Source organism: Rhineura floridana, chromosome 5 (genome assembly GCF_030035675.1).
Source record: "Rhineura floridana isolate rRhiFlo1 chromosome 5, rRhiFlo1.hap2, whole genome shotgun sequence".
NCBI classification, from domain to species: Eukaryota; Metazoa; Chordata; class Lepidosauria; order Squamata; family Rhineuridae; genus Rhineura; species Rhineura floridana.
In genome coordinates, this window is record NC_084484.1 from 185,997,699 (window position 1) to 186,011,506 (window position 13,808).

The 13,808-nt window shown below is 45.7% G+C and overlaps 1 protein-coding gene across 11 annotated transcripts in view; it reads right to left on the minus strand.

Annotated features, from left to right (window-relative positions):
• Nucleotides 1-13,808, minus strand: part of ARAP1 (ArfGAP with RhoGAP domain, ankyrin repeat and PH domain 1) — a 185,498-nt gene that overhangs the window by 104,851 nt on the left and 66,839 nt on the right. Inside the window, exon 1 of one of the 11 annotated variants that reach the window (XM_061629153.1) lies at nucleotides 11,109-11,455. The exons of 9 other annotated variants lie outside the window; for them this stretch is intronic. The gene's annotated coding sequence lies outside the window, so the exon portion shown is untranslated. Of the gene's footprint in view, nucleotides 1-6,958; nucleotides 7,028-11,108; nucleotides 11,456-13,808 lie in introns of those variants that run through there. One more of the 11 variants, XM_061629156.1, reaches the window with a different exon arrangement.

Below are 13,808 nucleotides of genomic sequence, written 5' to 3' on the forward strand. Positions count from 1 at the left end.
TCTTGCACTCGGGTCCTGCTTGCGGGCTTCCCCCAGGCACCTGGTTGGCCACTGTGAGAACAGGATGCTGGACTAGATGGGCCACTGGCCTGATCCAGCAGGCTCTTCTTATGTTCTTATGTTCTTATGTAACACCAACCTTGTGAGGTAGATAAACTGAAAGATAAGGACTGGCCCAAGATCACCAAAGTGAGCTTCGTGGCCAAGCGGGGATTTGTCTGCCCACCCAGATCCCAGTCTGGCACTCTAACTAACCACTACATCATGCTGGTTATGACACTACCTTTTCCTAGACAACATATAGCTGACGTGGTGTCCTTCAGGATGTTGCTTGATTATGTAAGAACATAATTACAAAAAAGCCTGGCTGCTGGATCAGGCCAAAGAGAGCCCATCTAGTCCAGCTTCTTGGTTTCTCAGTGGCCAACCAGATGCCCATTATGGGAAGCCCACAAGCAGGACCGGAGTGCAAGAGCAACTCTCCCCTCCTACGGTTTCTGACAACTGCTATTCAGAAGCGTACTGCCTCCAATATCACCACCTCTGCTGGGAGCCAATTCCATAGTTTAACAGCACTGTGTGAAGAAGTAGATTGCTTTGTTCATCACTGATCTTACAATATTCAGCTTCATTGGATGACGTCATTTGGGTTCTAATATTATAAGCGAGGGAGGAAAGCTTCTCTCCATCCACTTTCTCCATGCCAAGCCTAATTCCTTATCTACAAAAAGTCCTCAACTTCTTCCTCAATATGCCGACAAGACCAGAAATTCCTAGACGTCCTTGGGAAGATTTCAAAGCAGCTTAAGTCTACAATATGGGCACATCCCAAATCTTGTGGTTCTCGCTTGAAAGCAAGGGGCAGGGAGAAATGTCAAGATTCACATGAAGCCATCCGTGACAGCAACTCAGGTTCTGGATCAAGGAAATGGCACCAAGGTCAAACACTGGTTCCCCACCCTGCCCGCGTCCCCCAACAGCCACCCTGCTGGTGTCCAGAGAATGGGCATGAGACAAGGTTTGTGTCGCCTTCTTTGTCAGCTTCTCCATGTGACCAGAGGAAGCAGCAAAATTTAACTTCCTTGCTTGTTGCCGCTTCCCTCTCACTTCCACCCTTAAGAAATTGCAAGAAACAGACAGTGATTTGCTTATGCACAGGAAAGGGGGAAATCCCTCTGAGAGCAAAGCAAAAAAAAAAAACCACTGTTGTTTGTTTTCCCATTCGATATGAAGCGTCTTCTTTGCTCTGGTTTGGGCTCTGCAAAGGTCCCTAAAGGGAGAGTTCAGAAGAACGGGGGTGCACGGCCACACAGGTTGCCGTGTGTGTGTTATGTGCCTTGAAGTCGATTATGACTTATGGTGACCCCATGAATCAGCGTCCTCCAATAGCATCTGTCATGAACCACCCTGTTCAGTTCAGGTCTGTGGCTTCCTTTATGGAATCAGTCCATCTCTTGTTTGGCCTTCCTCTTTTTCTACTCCCTTCTGTTTTTCCCAGCACTATTATCTTTTCTAGTGAATCATGTCTTCTCATGATGTGTCCAAAGTATGATAACCTCAGTTTCATCATTTTAGCTTCTAGTGATTGTTCTGGTATAGTTTGTTCTAACACCCAATTATTTGCCTCTTTCATGGTCCATGGATGTTTTGGACTACAATCCCCACCAGCTCCAGCCAGCAGACACTGTGCTGGCTGGGGTTGATGGGAGTTGTAGTCCAAAACATCCAGAGGGTGCCAGGTTGGCATAGACTACTGTAGGCCCATATGCAATGGAGTATCTCCAGGCCTCAAGAAGTAAGGGCGTCTTCTTGAGCCCACTGCAGAGGCACACACTTGCATGCACAATGCCTACACACTACTTGTCTCATGTCCTTCTGTAACTGCCTATTTATTTTATTTATTGTATTTATATACCGCCCCATAGTCGAAGCTCTATGAGCGGTTTACAGTAACTAAGAACATTAAAACAAATAAACAGATTTAAAAACACATCTTTTAAAAATAATTTAAACACAATTTAAAAACTTAAAAGAATTTAAAACACACACTAAAATGCCTGGGAGAAGAGGAAAGTCTTGACCTGGCACCGAACAGATAACAGTGCTGGCGCCAGGCGCACCTCGACATATGCATCATTCCATAATTTGGGGGCCACCACTGAGAAGGCCCTCTCCCTTGTTGCCAGACTCCCAGCTTCTCTTCGAGTAGGCACCCGGAGGAGGGCCTTTGATGTGGAGCGTAGTGTACGGGTGAGTTCGTGTTGGGAGAGGCGGTCCATCAGGTATTGTGGTCCCAAGCCATGTAAGGCTTTATAGGTTAAAACCAGCACCTTGAATCGAGCTCGGAAACATACAGGCAGCCAATACAAGTGGGCCACAATCGGTTTTATATGTTCAGACTGTCTGGTCCCTGTTACCAATCTGGCCGCTGCATTTTGCACAAGCTGCAGTTTCCGAACCGTCTTCAGAGGCAGCCCCACATAGAGTACATTACAGTAATCTAGCTTGGAGGTTACCAGACCATGGACAACTGAAGCCAGGTTATCCCTGTCCAGATAGGGGCGTAGCTGGGTCACCAACCGAAGTTGGTATAAGGCACTATCTAGGCAGCAAGCGCCAATGGGTTTGGCCTGGAGGCAATTGCAGCCATTTTAGAGCAAACAGAATTGACGCCATTGTGGGTGGTTGCACTGAAGTGCTCCAAAGGCAGAAACTGTTCTGGTCAGTTGGCTGAGTGACCTCTCTTGCTTCAGCTGGTGGTGGGTAACGTGCGATTTCAATCAAATAACTAATATAGCAGGAGGTGGCAATCATAGAATAGTAGAGTTGGAAGGGGCCTACAAGGTCATCGAGTCCAACCCCCTGCTCAATGCAGGGATCCAAATCAAAGCATTCCCAACAGATGGCTGTCCGGCTGCCTCTTGAAGGCCTCCAGTGTCGGAGAGCCCACTACCTCTCCAGGTAATTGGTTCCATTGTCGTATGGCTCTAACAGTTAGGAAGTTTTTCCTGATGTCCAGCCAAAATCTGGCTTCCTGCAACTTGAGCCCATTATTCCATGTCCTGCACTTTGGGATGATCGAGAAGAGATCCTGGCCCTCCTCTGTGTGCCAGCCTTTCGTGTACTTGAAGAGTGCTATCATATCTCTCCTCAGTCTTCTCTTCTCCAGGCTAACCATGCCCAGTTCCTTCAGTCTCTCCTCACAGGGCTTGGTTTCCAGTCCCCTGATCATCCTTGCTGCCCTCCTCTGAACCTGTTCCAGTTTGTCTGTAATGTGAAATGCGGCTTCGCAGAGGCTCCAGCAGCAACAAACATGATAAAACAGGAGTGTCTCTCCAAGTGTACAAGTGTCCCTCTTTTCATTAGTGAAAAATTGATGAAGGGCTGTTGGTGGGGCACAGGCTATGGCCAACACATAACTCCGGTGCTTAAAAGCTTGCACTGGCTGCCCATAGGTTACCAGGCAAGATTCAAGATTCTTGTGTTAACTTAAAAGGCCTTTAACAACCTGGGTCCAGGATACCTGTGCGGGGGGGGGGGGGCTGGGGGTGGTTTTGTGCTTGCTTATTGTTATCCTTTTATAGTGTCATTTATTTGGTTTGTTTTAACATTGTGTAAGTTGCTTGGGACCTTCAGGTATGAAGCGACTAATAAATCTAAACAATAACAATACCACCCCCTCAAGGACCACTGGATTCCTTATCTCCTTGCCCGATCACTGAGATCTTCTGGAGAGTCGCTGTTAGTAGCTCAGAGGCACGGCTCGTGTCCACCCCACAAGTTTTTCTTAAAGTTGTCCCCATGCAACGCAAGGGAGGCACGTCACTCCATGACATTGCACAGCCCCAGGGCCGGCTTTCGGAGGCGGAGATGTGAAACTGTAGAATGCAGCAGCAAAGCCTCTCTCTGTGAAGATCCAAGCGGAACGCCCTCAGTCCCCACCACTACAATCTGGCCCTCACAGGATCTTTTGTCCAGCTGACACAGGAAGCAGCGGAGCAGGCCTTTGGGTCATCATGGCCGGGACGGGGAGTGCGGGAGGCGGGGGAGGGCTTTTGGCGACAACCATCACTGCCCAATTGTGCTCTCTGATGGAGTCATTAGCTCCTATGGGGGCATCATTTCCCCTGGCCTGGAAAAATCCCCCAAGTCTTTCTTTTTCCAGAAGAAATTAGGTAGTTTCTAAATTAATCCAAGCTCTGGGAAGTTTTCCTATGTCTAGCACTAAGGAAACAAAGTTCGGTTAGGCAAACGGTTCCCTGCAGAAGCCTTCAATAGAACAGGTTCTCTTCGTGTTAATTGCTTACTTGAAACCTGCTTTTCCACTCCACACTGCTCCGATTCCAACATGCCCCCACCCACCGCTACAAGAAATCCAGGTAGAAACAAAAAGACGACCAAGCTAGAAAAGAAGACAACACAACGTCAAACTTCAAAAATGATTCTTGCAAACACACAAACATATATATATATACACACACATACGAACTGGCCTCTAAAAAATGGAGAGTTGATTTCAAAATATTTGAAAGTGCTGTTAAGCTTTTACAACTTTCCTGTCTGAACAAAAATATCTTAAGCTAAGAGTGTTGGCACTGACGGTACTCCATAATGAAAGATCATCTTACCCCTTATATCCCAGTCGATCAATGCGTTCTGCAAGTGAGGGCCTCCTGCAGATACCATCTTATTGGGAGGTCCATTCCACACAACATAGGAAGCGGATCTTTAGTGTAGTGGCACCTGTGTGTGTTATGTGCCTTCAAGTCAATTACGACTTATGGCGACCCTATGAACCAGCAACCTCCAATCAGTCGTGAACCACCCTGTTCAGATCTTGTAACTCTGTGTTTTCCTTTATGCAATCAGTCCATCTCTTGTTTGGCCTTCCTCTTTTTCTACTCCCTTCTGTTTTCCCAGCATCATTGTCTTTTCTAGTGAATCATGTCTTCTCATGATGTGTCCAAAGTATGATAACCTCAGTTTCATCATTTGAGCTTCTAGTGGCAGTTCTGGTTTAATTTGTTCTAAAACCAAATTATTTGTCTTTTCACAGTCCATGGTATGCGCAAAGCTCTCCTCCAGCACCACATTTCAAACGAGTTGATTTTTCTCTTATCTGCTTTTTTCACTGGCCAACTTTCACATCTGTACATAGATATCGGGAATACCATGGTCTGGTATATTTGTCTCCCTGCGAATATTCCAATCCTCGAACACTCTATGCTTCATTCGGGAGAATGCGGCACTCGCAGAGCTCAGACGATGCTGAATTTCAGTATTGATGTCAGATTTTACAGAGAGAAGGCTGCCAAGATAAGAAAAGTGATTGACATTCTCCAACGTCACACCATTAACCCGGATTGATGGTGCTACAGAGGGGCTGGTTCGCACTTGCTGATGAAGCACTTTGGTTTTTTTGATGTTAAGCAAGAGGCCAAGCTTTCCATATGCTTCTGCAAAGACATTTAGGATAGTTTGAAGATCTTTCTCTGAATGTGCGGAGATTACATTATCATCAGCATACTGAAGTTCTATGACAGGGTGTAATTACTTTACTATTTGCTTTCAGCCTACTGAGATTAAAAAGCTTTCCGTCTGTTTGGTATGTGATTTCCACACCAGTGGAAAGGTGTAGAATGAGTATCTACAAAATGCTGGATTTCTTCAGCTTTCTTTATCCACCAGGCGTTCTTAAGTTCTCTAGTTCTTCTTTGGACCTCAGCCTTTGCACTGGCATAGATGTTTTTCTTAGCAGCACAGTTAATGTCTTTCTGCCATATCTGGAAGGCTTTCCTTTTCTTGTCGATGATGTGTTCAATCTCACTATAATTCTCATCAAACCAGTCCTGACGTTTCTTAGTTTGGTATCCAATAGTTTGTTCACAAGTTGCAATAATGGATGTCTTCAGTTTAATCCAGTGTTCCTCAACATTTTCAGGGAGTTCCGTAGGTAGATGTTTCTTGAGAGTTGTTTGAAAGCAAGCTCGCTTAATAGGATCTTGTTCATTTTATGCCTTGGTTTTCTTCCTTGGAGCCTACGTTGAGGAACAATATTAATGGCCATAGTGGATCGAATTAATCGGTGATCTGTCCAGCAGTCATCGGCACTCGTCATGGCCCTCGTGAGGAGTACATCACGATGATCTCTGGCAAGGACAATTACGTAATCCAGGAGATGCCAGTGCTTCAACCGAGGGTGCTTCCATGATGTTTTAAATTTATCTTTCTGGCGAAACAGTGTGCTTGTAATAACAAGACTCTGCTCTGCACATTTGGTCAGAAGTAGAATCCCATTCAGGTTGCTATTGCCAACTCCTTCTTTCCCAATGGTTTCTGGCCATAAATCAAAATCACGCCCAACTCTTGCATTGAAATCACCCAGGAGGATAATTTTATCCTCCTTAGGTATCTCTGATAAGATGGTGTCCAGCTGGGTATAAAAATGTCCTTGATGTCTTCATCAGCATCTAATGTTGGTGCATAAGCACTTAGAATAGTTGCCTGCTGGTTTTTGGCGAGTTTTAATCGGAGAGTTGAGAGTCGTTCATTAATGCCAGTAGGAACTTTTGACAAGAGCTTCACAAGATTATTTTTAATAGCAAAGCCTACTCCATGTATTCGTCGTTCTTGTTCAGGCAGTCCTTTCCAGAAGAAGGTGCAACCTCCTTTTTCTTCCGTTAATTGTTCCTCTGCTGCTCTTCGAGTTTCTTGGAGTGCTGCTAGGTCAATTATTGGCTGGGGTTCCATTTACATCTCATGGAACCCCCATTTTAAAACAGCCACACTGTTTGCCAGCTCATTTCCAGGCCCAATCCTAGGTGTGGACATTTGTCCTTAAAGCCTGAAATGGCTTAGGGAGGAGAGGGGAGACCCCCCACCTGCGTTAGCACTAACTCTAGCACAATAGTTAGATGAATACCACCCTATGGCTCCTTCCTCCACCTCCTTTACATACCTTCTTCCAAATGAGCCTTGGATCAGAGGATCTGCATCAAGGGTGGGGGGATAGGAAGAGCCAGGAACGCGCCTGTCGTTGGAAAAAAATCAACCTGTGCTTGTAAGTACTAATAAACTGGTACCTGTACTGTAGTTGGACAGATTTGCTACTGCTGTGTAAATGTTTTTACATATTTTGTTTTTACATAATTGCTTTATTAATTGTTCTTATATAGTAATTTTATTTATTTTCATTTATTAAAAGTTATGTACTGCTTGATTGTAAAAAAACCCTTTAAGCAGTTTACAAACACACACACATATATATAGACACTTTTGAAAGCAACAAACAGAACTTCACCCAAGCTTGCTCTGGACTCATTGGCACCACATGGCCTGAACCTGGAGGACAGTACCAGCATTACTTAGCTTCTGCAAATGAAGCCCCTCTGAGCACTTTGCCATACCAAATGTTTTGGTAATACAATAAAAACCTCTGTTTTGTTAATCACAACTACATATATATACTGTATATTAAACTGTATATTAAACTTTGCAGTCATCTTGACCGTATAAACAGGCACAGGGTCAGAGAGCTGGTGACATCCATTGTTCCTGAATGCTTACTGAAAAGATTCTCCCTCTCCACCAAAATTACAGCTGTCTGAGAGAGCCCTAAATATAGACCCCAGAGAGGGCAAAGGAGAAAGAGAGGCCAAGGCAGACCACAAGCTGGCAAGGAGAGAAACAGCTGAAATAATTTCTCTTCTTCCCAAGCACAGCATCTGTCTGAATGGCAGAAACAGGCAGTCCCTTGTCTCCCAACAACACTGGCTGTTAAGAAAGTCCCAGGATCCTGTTGTTAATTATTTCCTTACAGTCTCACAATGAGGTTCTTGGAAGACAAAGACACGGATAGCCCAAACTAGCTTCTTCTGAAAAACACACCGCCACTTCCAAGCCTGCTCTCTACGCTGTTCAGCGGGCTAGACCAGGGAATTACAAATCTGGGCCAGATTCTTATTAATTCATTGGGGGGGGGGGGAGGAAAACTATTTGTTTAAAGTAAATGGCAGCCTCTTGCACATAAAGGATCCCTGTTCGTTTGCCAGAAAGAACAATTTTGGTTTATGAACATTAAATCTGGCTTCTTCTTTGGACTTCTGATGTCACACTTTTCAACATGGGAACTTAGGAAGCCGCCTTATTCAGAGTCGGACCAATGGTCCATCTACCTCAGTACTGACCACACTGACTGGCAGTGGCTCTCCTAGCCCTACCAGGCCCGATGCCAGTGGGCGGCCAGGTCAGGCATAGGCCAGAGGGCCCCTGCAGCTCAGAAGGGCCCCTACCTAAATCTATAGGCTGGCACTGGGAAGGTGGAGCTCCACAATCTGCACCAGTGTCTGGTTGCAGGGCGTGGTTTGCGGCCTGGGGTAAGGAGTTGAGATGTGTAACAAATCATGCCCCGTGGCTTGATGCTGGCACGGATTGTGGGACAGGAGCTCCCCCCTCCCAGACAAACACACCCCCCCAAGTGCAGCCACAGCACGCTGACGTTGACTTTTTCATATCGCTCAAAAAAATGGAATAGCCCTCATTCTTTCTTATTTCTATTTCATTCTGATTGAGAAAAACAGTGCAAGGCAAACAAGCAAGGAAGGGTTACCATTTCGAATTTTTGCTTCAGGCGCAAAAATGTCTACGTCCAAAACAACGTAAGGACTAGAAACTTGTTTCTTCTGTAATAACATACTGCAAATTTTTCAAAGAACTAAACGTCTTGATCCAGCGTGGGTGGTCTTATTTCTGAATTTCCAGAGGGGTAGCTGCCTTTGTTGTTTTTGCTGCAACAGACCAAGAGTCTTGTGGCATCTTATGGATTGCCTTCAAGTCGATCCCGACTTATGGCGACCCTACGAATAGGGATTTCATGGTAAGTGGTATTCAGAGGGGGTTTCCCATTGCCTCCCTCTGAGGCTAGTCCTCCCCAGCTGGCCAGGGCCTGCTCAGCTTGCCACAGCTGCACAAGCCAGCCCCTTCCTTGTCCGCCACTGCCAGCTGGGGGGCAACTCTGGTGCTTGCCCACGGCTGCACAGGTGGCAGGGCACGTAAACATGACAGAAGCTTTCGTGGACATGCTCTGCCACTGAAACTTACGCCATAATAAATTTGTTAAGACTTTAAGGTGCCACAAAACTCTCTGTTCTGAAATAATGATGCTCTTAGCTGATCTTAACATTTTTGGTGGACGAAGCTGCTTTATACGGAATCAGACCACTGGTCCATCTAGCTCAGTATTGTCTACTCTGACTGGCAGCAACTCTCCAGGATTTCAAACAGGATTCTCTCCCAGCTCTACTTGGAGATGCCAGGAACTGACCCTACATGCCAAGCAGATGTTCTGCCATTAAGACTATGGGCCTTCCCCAGTCTGGTCTCTTAATTATGACACAGTCAACCCATCAGCACTTCGTAAGGCCACGAGAAGAGGCAGGGACCTTCAAAGAAGACTACAGTACATGGAACAGCTGCCTGTGCTTTAATTAAACATGTATAAGGTGCAAGAGAGCCAGTGTGGCATAGTGGTTAAGGCGTTGGACTAGGACCTGGGAGACCAGGGTTCGAATCCCACACAGCCATGAAGCTCCCTGGGTGATCATGGGCCAGTCACTGCCTCTCAGCCTCAGAGGGAGGCAATGGGAAGCCCCCTCTGAATACCGCTTACCATGAACACCCTATTCATAGGGTCTCCGTAAGTTGGAATCAACTTGAAGGCAGCCCATTTCCATTTTCAAGGTGCAAACATTTTACACTTTCAGCTTATTGGGATAAGCACAGCAAGGCCTTAAATGGGGCTGGACTCGATGGCCTACAAGGCCCCTTCCAACTCTATGATTCTAGTCAGGCCTTCAAGAATTAGCGCCCAGTAGACTGAGCGTTGAGTCTGAACTCAAAGAAAGCAGCATTCAAATCCCACTATCCTTACACCCTCACTGCCTCCAGAAGCCTCAACAACCCTTTGGGATGCAGGCTGACTGCTGGTGAGGTTGTTGGGTTTGCAGAATATAAAACCTTGGAAAGGGGAATGGAAAGCAGTTGGGCATGGAAGAAGAGGCCATGGCACTCCACAGAGCAACATCTCTTTCCTGGCGTCACTTGCTCAACTCCTATCAGTATTCTGGAAATTCCAGGTTTAAGACACAGCACCAGTTTCAGCTCTTGGCTTCCACTGCCAACGGTTCTCTATTGACAAAAAGTAATCTGTGGTTTCCTCCTCAGGAAAAAAGAATGCAAATTATCTGCTCACTTTGCGACAAATTGGGAAGAAAGGCCATGTTTAAGTTAGTTACATCCAGGCTAGACTACTGCAGCACCCCCTAGATGGGACTGCCTTAAAAGACAATTTGGAAAGTACAGTTGATACAAACCAGAAGGCTGACGGGGGCTATAATCCAAATTATCTGGAGGGCACCAGGTTGGCAAATGCGATTGTGTACAATGAATTATCTAAGATTTCTTTAAGCAGATGACAACCCCACTAAATTCTAGCCACCTTCCCCATCATGATAACTTGTGTGGAAACTCTCCAAAATCGATCAACCTGGGGAGGGTCCTCTCAATTCTGGAAAACCACAGAGGCTCATTCAGGTCGACTCATCAAAGGAGGTTTCCAACTTCCACGCATATAAATCTCAGAGATGGTTTTAGACTTTCCAAGAATGAAGGCCTACAAACCCCAAAATTGGAAGAAACCTAGCGGCTTTTTCAGAAACGAATTGACCTCAAGATGATGTAAAATTCTTATTTGAACAGAGGCTCAAGCCTATTAAACAAGACTCTATAGAAAGCATGTTTGAATTCCTCCCTCTCCCATGCACAAAGCGTGAATGTCCTACACACACACCCTCAAATCTTTACAAAAGATGGCACACAGGCAGGTTTTTAAAAGCCTGATCTTTCAAAAAAGTGAGATGAATAGTTTAAAGCAGAGAAGGCAGGCAGCCTGGAGAAGAACGGAGAGAGTTAACAGCAACTGCCCACACAAAGCACAGCAAAGCGTACAAAGTCCCGTCCCCCGCCTCCCCCCATGATTCGCCCTTCCTGTCTGCTGCTGGCTTTGCAAACCCACATTTCTCCCGGGCTCAGAAGTTTCAGGAGAAGGTTACCTGGGGAAAGTGGCGGCGAAGGCGATCCCATCGCAGAGAAGCTGGCTCCAAAATGCCAACGGGGCAAAGAAAGCAAGAGGCACAACAAAGGGGCACCTTTTCGCGGCGAGGCTTCCCCCCCTTTAGAGACCTGCCCCCTTTTGCCTTCACTTGCTCCCCCCCCAAAAAAAAAGTGGGAGGGCGGGAAGAGAGGGGGCCCAGCTGGACTGGAGGAATAGCCAGGACACCGTGGGATTTGCAGACCAAGCTTTTGCACAAAGGGCTCTTGCAAAGAGCTTCCTAATCAGGAACTTCCTGAAAATGAAGCGACCTAACTCTGCTTTTAAAACAAGAAAGAGAGAAAATACAAAGGGGGGGGGCAAAGCAACAGCACCCAGAATCCACCAGGGCTGAGACTTCCTCTCTTTTCGCACAGCCCCCTGAATGAGAAAGGAGTATCCTGTGTGGCTAACAAGCTACACAGCTGCAACTAGGCAACATCCTCAATTTAACATTGCCCGATTCATTTATTTATTTAAAAAAAACAGCTATTCAGACATTTGCGGCCACAGAGCTTCTGCAGGGCCGATTTCCCTTTGGGTGTGGGTGCTGTTCAACTTTGCATAACACCATCACTTTAAGTGCCTCTGTCCTTACTGAGTAGCTTAACCACAAAAAATAAGAGAGAGACGTCTCTGCCCCAAGGAGCTTACAGACTCTGCTTTCGGAGCTGTCAATGCTCTTCCCCTCTTTCATTTATTTATTTCATTTATGAGTAGCTTCCTGTGAAACATCCCAAAATAAACAAACGAACTGACAATTAAAAAAACAATTTCAAGTCTATTACAGATTCAGGCTGGGATAAAAATCTCCGTTTAAAAGGCCTGTTGGAAAAGGTCTTCGGCAGGCATCAAGAGGATAACAGAGATGGTGCCTCTCTGATCTTATGTAGTGGGAGGGAGTTCCAAAGGGTACAGGCCATCACCATGAAGGCCTGATCCTGACGTTGTACAGAATGAACCTCCTGATGAAATGGCATCTGTAAGAGGCCCTCTGTTGCAGAGTGCAGTGATCAGCTGGGTATATAAGGGGTGAGATGATCTTTTAGATATCCTAAGTTGTACAGGGAGTTGTACGCCAATACCAGCACCTTGAACTTCGCCTGATAGCTACTGCAATGCTTTCAGCAATGGAGGTACAACATAGTAGCCATATCCTGCCCCAGTGAGCAGTCAAGCTGTTGGATTTTGCACTCACTACACCTTCTGGTCCAACCTTACGGGCAGCCCCACATGCAGCACACTGCAGTAATCCAGTCTGGAAGTTACCAGCTGCCTCAGCACCTTCCACTTAGAATCACAGGGTTAGAAGGGACCTCAAAAACCATCTACTCCAACCCATGCAGGAATTCCGCTGTTGCAACAGCCCTGATTCATTCAGCTTCTGCTTAAAAACCTCTAATGAGGACAGCCCACCACGTTTCAAGGCAGTCTGTTCCACTGACAAGGAGCTTGCACCATCAGGAAGCTCTTCCTAAGGTTTAGTCTAAATCCCTTTTCTTGTAATTTGAACCCACTCATTTGGGTCCTACCTCTGGAGCAACAGAAAACAAATATGCTCCACCAACAACATACCCTTCAAACATTTTAATATGGTTATTATTAGTAATAATAATTTTAAAAATCCCATCTTTCCTCCCAAAACAACAGCAACAACAAGCACCCCATTCTTTTGTTGGCGTGTGTGCGTTGTTGCGTGAAACAGCATACATTACGTTGGAGTTAAGTTGAGCAAGAAACTTCTTCAGAACATTAGAGCATGTTAAGAGTCTTTTATTAAGACATTATGGCTTAAGGCTTAAGAGTAAATACATGTAGAGTTTCTTCAGTCATCCCCCCCTCAGGTACATCTCTCTCCAAAGGTAAACACAAAAGACAACCTCTCAGTTCAGAGGCATAAATCAGAAGGACACAACTCACAGACTCTGTTAGAACTTTCCCAGTCTATATCTTGATGGTTACCATAACAACGGCCTTCACTGTCCGTTCCCAGACTGGGCAAAGACATAACTCCTCTTAACTTTCAAAACTTTCAGACTTGATGGAAAACTACTAGGCCTCATGCCAACATCTCTCCCAAAGGAGCAGAAAACAGCAAAACAATATATAGTTTTAAAAAATTAAAAACATTTAAGAACATCTAAGAACAGCCACATACCCTCGCAGCTTATAATTTCCAGGTTTCTGGGACAAGCGTTCAAATCCCCACTCAGCTCACTGGGTAAGATTGAGCCAGTCACCATGTCTCAGCCTAGCCTACCTCATAAGGATGTTGTAAGGACAAAACTTTGGGGGAGGGGGAAAAAGAACAACATACACCACCCTAAGCTCCTTGGAGAATAGGTGGAATATCTATATAATTAATAATAAAAGATAAAAGGATATGATTGGTTGTCACACAGAGGAGGGCCGGGATCTCGTCTCAATTGTCCCAGAGTGCAGGACATGGAACAATGTGCTCAAGCTACAAGAAGCCACATTTCAGCTGAACATTAGGAAAAACTTCCTAACATCGACAATGGAACCAATGACCTAGGGAGGTGGTGGGCTCTCCGACGCTGGAGGCCTTCAAGAGGCAGCTGGACAGCCATCTGTCAGGAATGCTTTGATTTGGACTCCTACATTGAGCAGGGGGTTGGACTCGATGGTCTTAAAGGCCCCT